The sequence below is a fragment of the Chionomys nivalis genome, chromosome 2 (assembly GCF_950005125.1).
Source record: "Chionomys nivalis chromosome 2, mChiNiv1.1, whole genome shotgun sequence".
NCBI classification, from domain to species: Eukaryota; Metazoa; Chordata; class Mammalia; order Rodentia; family Cricetidae; genus Chionomys; species Chionomys nivalis.
Window position 1 is genome coordinate 33321729 of NC_080087.1, and position 13248 is coordinate 33334976.

General features: G+C 41.8%; 1 protein-coding gene across 1 annotated transcript in view; it reads left to right on the plus strand.

Annotated features, from left to right (window-relative positions):
* Sgk1 (serum/glucocorticoid regulated kinase 1) overlaps positions 1 to 13248 on the plus strand; it is a 112085-nt gene that overhangs the window by 43036 nt on the left and 55801 nt on the right. The window lies entirely within an intron of this gene.

Consider the following 13248-nt stretch of genomic DNA (forward strand, 5'->3'; position numbering starts at 1 on the left):
AATGGTAGCTTTTGTTTGGCAGTTCTCTTTCTCTCTCTCCTTCCTGTCTTCATTTCCTCCTTCCTTTTCTTGAATTTAGTTCCCAATATGTAACCCTGGCTGGTCTGGAAATTGTTGGCCACAAATGTACACGTTCTCCTTCCTCTGCCTCCTGAGTGCTAGGAGTGCAGGTCTGCGCCTTCCACCTGCTGTGTGTTCTCCTTTACAACGTACCCTTACTCATTGTGTGTGTGCCCGTGCACATGTGTGTTTGTGTGTGTTTGCCCACAGGTATGTGTGTGTACGCATGCAAAGGCACCGTGGCACCCATGTGGAAATGAGAGGGACGTTTCATTCTCTCCTCCATTATGAGAAAAGATTGAATTCAGGTCATTGGGCTTGACTGGAAGAGCCGTTACCCACAGAGCCATCTCACCAGCCCCATGTTGAGTTATAGAATAATAATAATAATAAATAGATTAACCTTTTAGTGTGGTCTGGATTTCCTATACTACGCATTTCCCTGCCCGTGCATAGCCTCCTCCATTATCAGCATCCCCCAACAGATTCATCATCATAGCTCAGCTTTGTAGTTTATATTGGGATGGATTCAGTTTGTTGTCATTGTTGTTGGTCAGAGACAGGGTCACCATCCTCCGTCCTCAGCCCCGAGTGTTAGGATCATATGCATGTGTCACCATAGCCGGCTTCAATTCATTCTTGGTGCTTTGGCAAGTGTGCAATGCTGCGCAGTCAGCCATGTGTCATCCTGTGGAGTGCCGTCACTATAGTAAAATCCCCTGTTCTCCACTTTGTAATCATCTTCCCGACTCCTCTGCCTGAAAGCTGCTGATCTTTCTACTGTCTCCGGGGCTCTGCCCTTCCCTGAGGGCTAGGGAGTTGAATCTTCCGGTGTGTGATGCTCAACTACTGGTCCATCAAAGATTCATCATCTAGAAATATGTCTGTTGTTTAGTCACATAGAAGATCAGTTTTTAAATGATGCACAAACCAGACTATAGCCATCACTGACAAGCCCTTGTTCTAGATGTTAAAAGATTGAAAGTACAGACTTTCGGTTCTTGACACTGAGATATCATGCAATGCTTTTCTACCTGAAAAGGCCATGCAGACCACTTACAGGGAGGGATGGGAAGATGCAGCGTATATGAGCCACGCTGCAACCTGTAATGATGTAAAGTCCATGCAAAGGACTTTGTTCATGCTGCCCTCAGCTGATTCACAGGGTTGCTGACCATGGGGCTCAAACCTGGCTCAGCTCCAGGTTGGCCATGAAGGGCAGTAAGTAAATGGTAAATGCAAAGTTTGGCAATTTTTTTTTTCTGATGCTGAATGTTTTAGGTGGGAGACTCTTCTCTCCATAGGGCACACAGTCATTGGTGACACCAGAAACAATGGGCCTGGCTCTGTTCTGACAAATCTCAGAGCCAGCCCACTGGCCAGAGTTTGCAGGTTCCAAGAGTCCGAAACAGCTTAGCAATTCCCTGGCACCTAAAGAGATGGCTCTCCATATCCTACTGAGAACTCAAAGGCTTCTTCTAAGTACTTCCTTTAAAACCTGCTCCAGGCCAGCGATGGTGGCGCACGCCTTTAATCCCAGCACTTGGGAGGCAGAGGCAGGCGGATCTCTGTGAGTTCGAGACCAGCCTGGTCTACAGAGCTAGTTCCAGGACAGGCTCCAAAGCCACAGAGAAACCCTGTCTCGGAAAACCAAAAAAAAAAAAAAAAAAAAACCTGCTCCATCCCCATGGGACTGATAGAGCTAGAGAGACATTGACCGATCTGTGGTCTTCCACAAGAGACAATAAACAAAGGACTGTAAGGAATTTAAGTCAATGTTATACTCCATTCCTTTATTCTATTTCATAGGAAAGTAGATCAGTTTTTTAATTTGCAATACATTGTCTGGTTCTCAGACCCTGTTGACTTTTCCTTAAGGTCACTGGCAATCAGGAAGATACTTGTAAAAGTTAAAATACCGAGTTATGCTTTGAATCCCTTCTGAGATAAAATGGTGAAATAGTTTCTTGAAGAAGCAACTCTGTTCTTTAAGTTTTTTTTTGTTGTACTTTCACTTGTTCACTGGATGTATAGATGTGTGTATGTCTCTGTGTGCGCATACACCATCAAGCATATTGGCAGGTCAGAGGTCAACCTGCTACTTCCACCAATGGGCCCTAGGGATCTGGTGCAGAGCATCAGGCTTTGTGGTGAGCACCTTTACCTGACAGCCCTCTTGCCTGCCCCACTGTGTTTTTTTTTCTGATGACGTTGTAGATGAGGGGTGGTGCATGCACTCCCAGCGCTTAGGAGGCAGAGGCAGGCAAATCTCTTTGAGTTCGAGGCCAGCTTGGTCTACACAGAGAGTTCAGCCAGGACTACACAAAGAACCACTGTCTTGAAAAACAAAACTAAGTAAGGGAAGTGAAGCTGTGTGGTAGGAAGACAGAAACTTTGAGGATTACAATGGAGGAGGTGTTGCTTGGTGGAAAAGTGGGCAAGTCGTTCTCCTCACGTCTCCTGAGCGGATTGTTTTAAATGAAGCGCTAATTTACCAGCGCACCACGCACCTGTGAGAATTAAGGTAGTGCATGCTTGTCCTTGAACTTCTTTCCTGAGCCAGCCTGTCCGCCTACCTCTGCCTGCTGGTGCCGAGAAGTAAAGGCGTGCGTCCCCACACCCAGCTGGGGTAGGATTTTATTGTTTTAATCCTTTGTAAATATAAATTTATCTGTGCATACTTTGTAGAGATCTGTATTCTGGCGCCTGCTCTGACCTAGGTCAGTTGGTCAACTCAGTCTGATGACAGTCATACAAATGTCATGTGACAGGCCTAAGATAAGCCCTTGAAAGTCTCAAATCCCAGAGTGGTAATTTAACGGCCTACAAATGAAAATAAACTCCCTTTGATGTGCTAAAAGATGAAAAAGGAAGTGAGAATGTTTTAAATAAAGTAAGAAAGCAAAAAAAATATTTTAAATTTCTTTATGAATAATGATTTGGGTGTGTTTTTTTTTTCCTGAGCTTAAAAAGAAAGAATACATTCTGAACACTAGCTTTAATGGCCAACCACGAAGAGTCGTAACGTACTTTGTGCCAAGTCTTCCCACAGCCTAGTTGGTGGCCTTTGCATGTATTTTCCCATGGAAGAAACTGGAGTATTTGCATTGCTAGTAAATCATCTGAGAACAGCATTAATGTGAGGTCATTGGAAACGATACCTAAAGGGGACTGTTTATAAATTAAACAGACCTTTCTGAAGATGAAGCCGGGAAAGACGATAACGGTGCTGGGGAAGCTGACCTGACTAATTAATGGACACTGGCGGAATAAGGCTACAGAATCAGCCTTATGGCTATCTACAGGCACGAAACAATGGAGACCCAAGCTGGTTTGTGTGGTGGTGGTGGTGGTAGGGTGGTAGGGGTGTGTGTGTGTGTGTGTGTGTGTGTTGAAACAGAGTCTCTCCATCTCTCTATGTAGCCCTGACTCTGTGTGTGTGTGTATTGAAACAGAGTCTCTCTATCTCTCTATGTAGCCCTGACTCTGTGTTTGTGTGTGTTGAAACAGGGTCTCTCTATGTAGCCCTGACTCTGTGTTTGTGTGTGTTGAAACAGGGTCTCTCTATGTAGCCCTGACTCTGTGTTTGTGTGTGTTGAAACAGGGTCTCTCTATGTAGCCCTGACTGTCCTAGATCTCACTATGTAGAATAGGCTGATTTACAGAGATTCACCTGCCTTTGCATGGCCAGAACAGGCGTCAAAGGCCACAGCTGACATCCAAGTGTTTTCTTTTCAATGAAGGCATGCTACTAGACATATTTGTTACCTGTGCTTTACACTGTATCTCTCAAGTCACCTTCAATTTCCATGGCATCGTCACTGAAGAGGGAGAAAAGAATGCTTTGAAGGAAATATGATGTTTATGAACATGGAATTATTTAAAACAGCAGTTGGTAGAAATTCAAAAAACAAACAAGTAGCTGGCAAAGTCAGGTTATGTAGGGGACACCTGCTTCAAGAAGATGACTGGGGAGGGCCACTCAGGGATAGAGTGCTTGCCTAGCGTGTGTAAGGCCTTGGGTTCAATCCCCCCAAAAACATAAATACTGAAAATATGTATAGAAAATGTATATAAAACAAATTTGAGGTGGTGGCAGTGCAGACCTCTTATTACCTAGCACCTAAGAGGTTACAGGAGGATCATAAGTTCAAAGTCATCTTGCATGATAGTGCAATACCTGTTTAAAAATAAATATATAATAAAACAATTAACTTTGACTTTGTAGATGTTTGCATATAATAAAAACAAATAGTATAAATCATTGGAGGCATGCGTGGAACACTTACAAAATAAGGCCAAACATTACATCATGAAGCATAGCTCATCAAGTCCCCCAAACACAAGCCCTGCAATTTGATAAAATTAGAAACTGGGAACAATATGAAAGCCAGGCACCTCCTCCAGCCAGTTCACCCACCTGCAGTTCACAATCACACTTCCTATCAGCTCTCGTGTATAGGAAGCAAGGGAAACTAACGCAAAACTATTTTAAGCAATTATAACACCACCAAGAAAATATGCATTGAAACCCCCGATTTTTTTCTTTAAAAATAAATTATTTTTGGCAGTATTAGGGATTGGACCTATGCTGTCAAGCTTGCCAGGTTAAGTGCTCTATACTGAGCTGTAGCCCCATTTTACTGTAACCCACCATATGGTCGAAAGTTCAATGATAAGATCGTGCTGGGAAAAGTATTATTAGAAGAAATAAACAATTGAGAGTGGAAGAGGTTGTGCTTGTGTTCTTCTGTTTAAAATGGTAATGTTTTGATTTGACTGTGTCTCCCCACTAACCCTAAATATTTGCTTGTGAGATGGTGGTGTCAGACACAATAGTGGAAATGATGAAAAAAATGGAAATACAAGTGGCTAGCAAGCCTACCTGTGAACCTAAAATCAAAACAGTTATTAAATATAAACGTGTCAGAAAGTTCATGAAGAGTTTTGACATCATTTTGAACTGGAATTACTCAGAAACAGGGTGGAGATGACTAGGAGAGCTGATGATAAAAGCTGCACCAGAGAGGATTGTAGGGAAGGTAGACAGGAAAGGTAGCCTTGACAGGGTTGCTGTAGACCTCCTTGAAGTTATTCCTCTTACAGAGTATTTTTTAGTTTTGGAAGCAAGAATGATGATACACCACATGCAGAGGAAAGTAAGAGATGTGGCTGTTTAACTGGCTAAAATAGACATCTTGGTTAGTTTTGTCAAATTGTTGTAACCTGTGGTCAAGTGGGAAGAGGGAATGTCGGATGAAGAATTGCCTCAGTCAGATTAGCCTATGAGAGATTGTCTTGATTGGTTGATTGATGATTGATTGATGTGGGAGGGCATAGCCCTCTGTGTAGCACCACCCCTAGGTAAGAGGGTTTAAGAAAATGCCAGGTGTGATGGCGCACGCCTTTAATCCCAGTACTGGGGAGGCAGAGGTGAATGACTCAGTGTGAGTTCGAAGCCAGCCTGGTCTACAAAACTTTCTAGAACAGCCAGGGCTGTTATATAAGGAAACTCTGAGTAGAAGATAAAGCAAAATAAAGAAGCAAAAGTATGTATAAACAAAAACCGGAATCCCAAGTCAATAAACAGCGGTCCTCCATGGGTTCTGCTCGGGTTTCCTACCCTGACCTCGGTCAGGACTTTTAACTGGAAATGTAAACTGAAGTAAATCCTTTCCTTCCCGAAGCTGTTGCTGGTCATGTTGTTTACCATGGTAACAGGCAAGCACACGAGGGACAATCCCTCACTGTGGCTTTGGTTTGTCACATTTTAACTCTTCCTAAGTTAATGGTTTTGGGGACATGGTCACGTCTGGACCAGATGGGCTTTGAACTGAATATGTAGCTAAGGGTGGCCTTAAGTCCTCGTCCTCTTGTCTCTACCTCCCCAGTGCTGAGATTAAAGTCAGCACGCAGGCTACTGTGGTGTTTACAGATAGAAGAACAGGAAATGCAAACACGCATCAGACTGCTACAGTGGTAACAGCCTCCTTGGGATGAAAATGCATCAAGAGATCAGTGAAGAAGGAATTCGACTTTATCTATATCTGGTTTCAAGATATCTGCTATTGTCTGGTATCTGGTTTCAAGATCAGAGCAATAAGTTACTTGTGAGTTTATCTTAAACATCATAGCTACAGGGAAGCCAACGTGTAGGAGAAAACACTTTGGACTCTATCTGGCTAAGGAGCCAGGCACCACCATGACAAAGATGGCCTCCCACCATGAGGCCAATCTATCGCTGTAAAGAAAGAAAGTGGGGAAGAAAAAAATCAAAAGCAGGGCACCTTGGCTGCCTCTTTGTTCTCAGTTTATCAGTTTGTCCCGGTCCTGGGTGAAGCTTATTTGGGTGTCCCTAAGGTCCTAGAAATCATGAAACCCAAAGTATTCGTTTTCTTGTGCCCTTGTCTCTCCCAGGACATTGCAAACTTGCAGTAAAGTAGTTGGTAAGCTCCTTTTTTTTCTTTGCTTTTATTAGCTGAAGCTGAAATGAAATGAAATTTTGTTCATGCAAACTTTTGTAATACAGAATGAAGAGGCTAAGACGGGGGGGGGGGGGGGGGGGACCACGACCTCAGCAGCCCAGGCTGGCTGTAAATCCCGTACATTCCTGCAGCTGCCTGCCAAAGGCTCCGGGCTGATTCTCATTAAGTCTCTCCCCTCATATGGGATAGATTTGGCTGAGTGAGGATTTCCTCAGACTCTGAGTCCTCTGTCTGTCTTTCCACTGAGTCGGCTTAGAAAGTGCTGAGTCAGCAGGCAAGTGGTGTATGCACTATTTTCTTTCGTTTGTTTTTTTTTCTTATGGCCTAATGAATTCAAAGTCCACTGGAAGGAGCTGTGACCTGTCTCCAGAAATAGAACGTTGAGGTTTAGACTTGATTAAGTGTCAGGTGATTGCCTCTTCTGCCTCAACAGTTTATGAGAGATACTTATAGAAGCCCCTCTTTAATTAGTCAATTAATGAATCAATCGGACTTCACCCAGTTCCGGGCTGGAGTCTAAGGACCGCTTTCTGCTCAGTTTCCTCTCCATCCTCCAGGATACCTGTGCTCACGGATGCCTTTGTCCCTGAATGACTGAGCTTTAAAGCCCAGGAAGAGAAGAAGAACTGTTGGGGAAATTTTCATCCACCCTCAGTTACTTTTATAACATTGTGAGTTTTTCTGATCTTTCTTCAAAAAAAAAAAAAATACTATAAAAAATACACTAAAGTCAGCCAGATGGCTTTAAATGTTTTTGGTTTCCCTTAATCTAAATCATATTTTTATGAAGGTTTAGATGGATTTAAAACAAACTCATTTCAAATTTCCCTCTTCCCTAGTTTACTTGATCTGACATAACATAGTCTCCAAGAAAATGGGGTTCAGGGGATTCTATGTTTGTCATCTACGGTTGTCACAGATTTCTGGTACTTAGTTTTCTTGAGAAAGCCCTTACTGCAGAAAACAAAGGGTTTGATTACTACTGGAAGAACAAGCAGAATTTCTTTGTTCTTTATAGTTAGTCTATGGACAAATAAATAATACCATTCCTGAGAGATAGCTCCAGAAAACCTAGTTTTTACACCAGACTGAGTCACTGGCAGGCCATACGACCTAGCGCATGGTGCCTGGCCTACTAAGGGTAGGGTTTCTTGGAAGTTGAGAAGAATGAGCATTGATGTCGGTGTCCCAGGGCTGCCGAGGTGGGCGTCGTCCATGCGTGTTCACAACACCCAGCTTTTGTTTCTGGTGTTCATTTGCTTGTTTGTTCACTTTGAAGCAGTGCTCATGTAGCTCAGTCAGGTCTTGAACTCCCAGATGTAGTTGAGGTTGACTTTCATCTGCCAGTCCTCCTTGCTCCGCCTTCTTAATTCTGGAATCAACAGGCATGACCACCAAACTAAGTTTGTATGGTGCTGAAAACAGAACCCAGGGCTTCGTGAATGCTGGCCAGGCAGCCTGCTGTCTACGGCACACCACCCCCTGGCTCTCTTAACTTAAAATCCTAACAATATCATAAGAAATAGTTTTTGGAAAAGTCGTGATAAATATTAAAAAGTGGTTTGTCCTCTTAGAACATGAAAATCTACTTGCTTATTCTTGAAACTGTTTATTTGTGAATAATTATTGTAAACAAAATTGAAGAAACAAAATTTAGCTCTAAATACTTACAATTCTTTTCTCTAGAAAAACAGCATTTTAAAAACATTTATTTAATAAGAGGTATGTGAAAATAGGAAATTCTTTCTGAGGCCTTCAGTATTTTTCCCCTTTGGTTTACAGTAGCCTGAAACGTCCTGAGTACCCTTCAATTCAAACATTTCTTTCTGGATAAGAACCAGAAAAATATTACCTTGCATCTGGAGCTCCTGCTATGAGCTGGTGGGGGCTACAGTTTCCACTGTCAGATTTCATATTTCATTTGCTATAAATCCACCTGATTTATATTAAAATCCGTTCTTCTTGACCTTTTCCGTGATTAAAAAATTATGTAAGTTTTTTTTACAGCTATATTATTGAAAACTTTAAAAACAAAGAATTTTCTTTGTGTATCAATTGCTTTTTGTGTGTGTGTATTTGTTCCATATCTCACATGAATATTCATTTTGCTCATAACTGTTGCTGTTATGTACAGATAATGGTAAACTTATCCCTTTCTTCACTTAACATTTGGTACATTCCTACAGCGCAATATAAATTTGATGACTAACATTATGGGTAATAATGCACCCGACTGTGATGTTATCTAACCGAAGACCTAGGATTAGCACTCTCTTTTTTTTTCGTTTTTGAATAAGGCTGAAAATTATGGGGTGTTTCTCCCTTGGAATAATCTTAGGATAAATTGAACCTTTGTATAAATTCCCAGGAATCTAGTGGTTTGAAGATAATAATGGTGGTGTCAAAATCCTTTCCAGACCAATTTAGAAAGAGTTGAATCAATAAAAAAAAAAAAAAAAAAAGCTAAACAAAACTACCCACACTGTAGAAATAAACCTCTTCTGCCAATGTTTCACCTCTTTCTTGAAGGGCATGTTTTATTTACTCATTTTTTTTTTTTGGCAGTTGAGTTCAGTGATACATCACTGATTTGATTTGATCTTTTTTTATAATTTATTAAGCTTTATTTCATGTGCGTTGGTGTGATGGTGTCAGATTCCCTGGGACTGGAGTTACAGACAGTTGTGAACTGCCATGTGGGTGCTGGGAATTGAACCCAGATCCTCTGAAAGAGGAGCTGGTGCTCTTAACCTCTGAGTCATCGCTCCAGCCCCTGATTTGATCTTTTTAAAACACAGAATATTATTCAATCCTCAGTCTGGCATAGCCTAAACTGGCCTTCTCATGGCAATCCTCCTGCCTCAGCCTCCTAAGTGTGTTGGAGTTACAGGTGTGAACCACATACATGACCTTGCATTTTTTGATTATCAAAAATGCTAAACAAGTTTTACATTTTAAATTTGTAGTGATTTGTTGTAGATATTTTTTATAACTCTTCATTCATTTGAACTTTGTATTCACGTTCAACAATTTAAAATTATTTTCGCATAGATATAAATGCTCTTTCAATCTTTTTAATGGCAATTTCTTTCCTTGGTTATTCACCTCACAAGATGAACCATGTCTGTTTTCTTTTCTCTTTCTAACAGAGAAGGAACATCTATTAGTGGGAAGCTAGATTAAGCAAAACATGCTTCTTACATAGATATACCAAGCAATGCCCTGCTCCCAACACAAGAGATGCATGTAAAAGCATTCCAGTCTAACTGGTTTTCTGTCTGCCCCTACAGGCACACTTTGTGACCAGCCAGAGAACAGGACACTGGGTCCTCTTTTCTTAGTATCCCAGATTGCCCCTCCTTTGTCCCTAATGTCATCTCTTTCAGACCCAGCTCTGCCCTTCCTCAGAGGTCATTCTAGACAGTCCTAGAATGGAGAAAAGGGAGCAGGAACCAGACCACTTCTATCCTCTTTAGCCACCAAAAAACCCTCTGTTTTACCAACCAAGCAGGCAGAGTCTGATCAGTCTAGAACAACAGTTCCTAACTTGTGGGGTACACTACCTTTGGGGTAGTTCAATGACCCTTTCACAGATGTCACCCAAGATCATCAGAAATATCAGATATTCACATTACAATTCATAACAGTAGCAATTGCAGTTATGAAGTAGCAACAAAAATAATTTTACCATTGGAGGTCATCATTACATGAGGAACTGGTAGAGAACCACTGTCCTAGAGGGGTGACTGAAGTTATAAAAAATAAATGTTAGAAGTTCAGGACATTGGGGTAAAACATATTCAGGCTTGCCCTATTGGATCTCTTCAACTTTGTACAAAAACTATCCTATGAGTTCTTCGCAACTATCTGATCCATGGCTGCTCTCAGCAATGAGTCTGGAGATGGGTTAGAGCCTGCATCTAGGCTGCTCAGCCCATTAGACACTCTAGCTGCTCCTCACCCTCCCTGCACACCATCAGACAGCCATTAACCTTGGGCTGAGATTGTGCTGCCTTTGGTCGTGTCCAACCAAGTTCTTCTTACTTGTAATTGCATTTATTCATCTTAGGATAGTCCTTCCCCGGAGCTACATGGCTTTTCCCCATTATAATATTAAGCTTTTAAGTAATTTTGAGATCATTAAAATTGGAAAAGAAGACATTTTACAAATGACAAAAAGAAATGTACAAGAATTTAAGGGATAGAGCTGAATGTAATTGACTTTTTATGCTTTTTTTTTTTTTTTTTTGGTATTGTTTCTCATTTTCCCCAAAGCTTATAGTTTTTGCTTGGATTGTTTACCAAGGTGACAGAATTTGATTTGTCAGCTAGCATCTGTAGAAATCATTCTATAGAGAACAAGAGAAACGAAAGAGTTTGTGAAGAGATATAGCTTATATAGCTTTTATAGCTCCAGCTGGGAGCCTGAAACTCACATTCTATCCCAGGCTCTCTTGCCTCAGCTTCCTTGGCGCTAGAACTACAGGTGTGAGCAGCCACACCCAGCTGCAGTAATTTATTAAATTAATATTTTTGTCAAATCGTTAATTCTGCAATTCATTTTTGGGAACCTGGTGAGATTCTTCCTCAGATTTTTTATTTTTTATTTTTATTTTATTTTTTTTGGTTTTTCGAGGCAGGGTTTCTCTGTGGCTTTGGAGCCTGTCCTGGAACTAGCTCTTGTAGACCAGGCTGGTCTCGAACTCACAGAGATCCACCTGCCTCTGCCTCCCAAGTCACCATCGCCCGGCTTTCCTCAGATTTTTTTTTTGAGTATAATCTTTTTTTATTATTATTATTAATTAATTTATTTAATTATTAAAGATTTCTGCCTCTTCCCCGCCACCACCTCCCATTCCCTCCCCCTCCCCCAATCAAGTCTTCCTTCCTCCTCAGCCCAAAGAGCAAGCAGGTTTCTCTGCCCTGTGGGAGGTCCAAGGACCACCCACCTCCATCCAGGTCTATTAAGGTGAGCATCCAAACTACCTGGGCTCCCACAAAGCCATTACGTGCAATAGGATCAAGAACCCATTGCCATTGTTCTTCAGTTCTCAGTAGTCCTCATTGTCCATTATGTTCAGCGAGACCGGTTTTGTCCCATGCTTTTTCAGTCCCCGGCCAGCTGGCCTTGGTGAGTTCCCGATGGAACATCCCCATTGCCTCAGTGTGTGGGTGCACCCCAACCTACCTCTCGACCCAGCAATACCACTATTGGGAATATACCCAAGAGATGCCCAAACATACAACAAAAGTATATGCTCAACTATGTTCATAGCAGCATTGTTTGTAATAGCCAGAACCTGGAAACAACCTAGATGTCCTTCAATGGAAGAATGGATGAAGAAAGTATGGAATATATACATATTAGAGTACTCCTCAGATTTTTTTAAAGGAAAAGCAAGTCAAACATTAAGTACCGGCAATGCCTGGCCGCATCTAAGTCACGAGAAGTCAGTTGCTCTTTATTCACTGTGCTTCTACAGAAAGTCTTGGATAACCCCTGAATTTTCTGAAGCACATATTGGCCAATGGTGTCCAGAGTAAAACAGTCACCCAGTTTTCATTTGTCACCAATATCAGATAGCTTTGTCTTTGTGAGCTGGTAGATGAATTGAAATGTGTCTAGGCAAGATTCTAGGAAGTCCCCACCAGTGTGACTCCTCCTAGAAGAACCATCAGGACCCACAGAAATGCGCTGATCCCATGGAAAGGGCTGGCTCTCTTCAATGAGAAGGTCCAGTTTCTTCATTAAACTAGACTTTCAGCCATCCGTGTAAGAATCTATGACAATGCTCTTTGAAGTCCAGCCAAATCCCATGACCTGTTATCTATAATTTTAGTTTACTTTTCCGATGCCCATCAACCCTGATAGCTATAAATACCCAAGTTAGTCTCAATAAACATGGACCCTTTTTTTCCCCAATGGGCATTTCCTGTTGTTTTCCTTCAGGTTGATGTTCAAGCAACTGTCTCAGGAGGTTCAAGTAGATTTCTGTCTGCGGAAGAATGCAAGAACTCAGCACCTTTGACAGGGATAGATAAGCAGAAACTAGGTGGCTCTCTGTTTGAGTAATACAGGTTACAGGTCTTTGCAGATTAGAAAATGCTCAATGTATTAGCTTGGGAGGACCAGAGTCAAAAAAAAAAAAGCAGGAAAGAAATTGATGACAGTTGGTTTGTTGGTTTGCTTCTTGGCTTAGAATTGCGTGAATCAGCAGCCCTGAGTTATTTTTAAAACAAGCAAATCTGATCCCAGTATGAAGCCAAGGCTTTCAGGTATAGATCCCCTTTACACACATACACACATTGTGACCAGGACGCTGAATCTCCCCCTAGCCTTGACAGTTCTTAATAGTTCACAGTTTTTGTTGTGGGCTTGGAGGCACAGTACCTCTGAGCAGGGCTCCCTAGACAGAAGGGGTATACTGACGAGTAACCAAGTGACCACACAGCCACATTCTTGGTGATAGTGGTCCTAGGGGAAGGTGCAGGCGACACAGAAGAGCATCCCACAGTTTATTCTTTTTAATTTTTTTTTTTTAATTTTATTCCACAGAGCCTTCCCAGAAGAATAGGAATCTAAGCTAAGAATTTGGGGGGTGGGTTAGTAAGCTAGAGAAGGGTGAGGAAAAACACCCCATAAGAATACTTATGGAGCACTTACACCAGGGCCTGGGGATATGGACCCATGTAGGAACTGGAG